The sequence below is a fragment of the Cervus canadensis genome, chromosome 21 (assembly GCF_019320065.1).
Source record: "Cervus canadensis isolate Bull #8, Minnesota chromosome 21, ASM1932006v1, whole genome shotgun sequence".
In the NCBI taxonomy this organism is placed as follows: domain Eukaryota; kingdom Metazoa; phylum Chordata; class Mammalia; order Artiodactyla; family Cervidae; genus Cervus; species Cervus canadensis.
Window position 1 is genome coordinate 27037308 of NC_057406.1, and position 1139 is coordinate 27038446.

At 38.2% G+C, this 1139-nt stretch overlaps 1 pseudogene; it reads right to left on the reverse strand.

Annotated features, from left to right (window-relative positions):
• Positions 1-782: 782 nt before the first annotated feature.
• On the reverse strand, positions 783-898 carry LOC122424092 (annotated as a pseudogene).
• Positions 899-1139: the final 241 nt, after the last annotated feature.

A 1139-nucleotide genomic window follows, 5' to 3' on the forward strand; every position in this document is an offset into this window, starting at 1 on the left:
ATGATTCTAAATCAGTTAAAGTTAACATGATATGGTGATGGAATAGTTATGAAGAAAGAGAGAGAAGGGGTGATAAAAATGATTTCCAAAATTTTGGATTACACGCTGGAAATATGGCAATATTATTTGCTGAGAAAAGAAATATCAGAGGAGAACCAAAGTATTAAGCAAACTTTGGTAAGTTATGATACGGTAGGACAATTTCCCTATTTTAGTAACTTTCATGAAAAGAAAGTTTAGCTTTTTCTTCATCATTAGAAAGGCAGACTATGGAGTTAGACCTTCAGATTATGAATACCAGTTACTACACTTACTAAATGAATATCCGTGGAAAGTTACAAAGCCACTCTCTCTCAGTCTCCTTATTTGCTGAATGAGGATTTTCAGATGAAGAAAAAAATTGTAATTTCTTCCTACAGTTGTAAGAACTATATATCTACTTATATTTTTTTCAAGCAAGACAACACAAAGCAAGATTTCAATAAATGTTAACTAATATTATTATATTCCTATTCTCATTCTAGTGAAGAGGAAATTGAAGTATGAAGGTAAAAGTGTTGTTAATCGCTCAGTCGTGCTGGATTCTTTGTGACTCCATGGACTGCAGCCCAGCAGGCTCCTCTATCCATAGGATTTCTCAGGCAAAGATACTGGAGTGAGTTACCATTTCCTTCTCCAGGGGATCTTCCAGATTCAGGGATCATACCCTGGTCTCCTGCACTGCAGGCAAATTCTTTACTGACTGAGCTAAGAGGAAAGTCCAAAGGAGAGGGGAGGCAAAAAGCCCAGAGCGCCGTATTACCAGGTGGTTTCCCATCAAGTACTAAGCAGGTCCAACCCTGCTTAGCTTCCAAGATCAGATGAGATCCAGTGCGTTCAGGGTAGTATGGCCATAGACTAGAGTGGATATCTGTTCCCTTCTCCAGGGGATCTTCCCAATCCAGGGATCAAACACAGGTCTTCCACATTGCAGGTGGATTCTTTACCAGCTGAGCCAGGAGGGAAGCCCAAGAGAAGTATAAGAAGTTTAAATCACCTGTCCAAGATAGCACAAATAGTTACAGAGCAGTCATACTGACTTCACATTCAATATTCTTAATACAAAATGTTAGTATTTCTAATCATACTTTAAAAGTTTT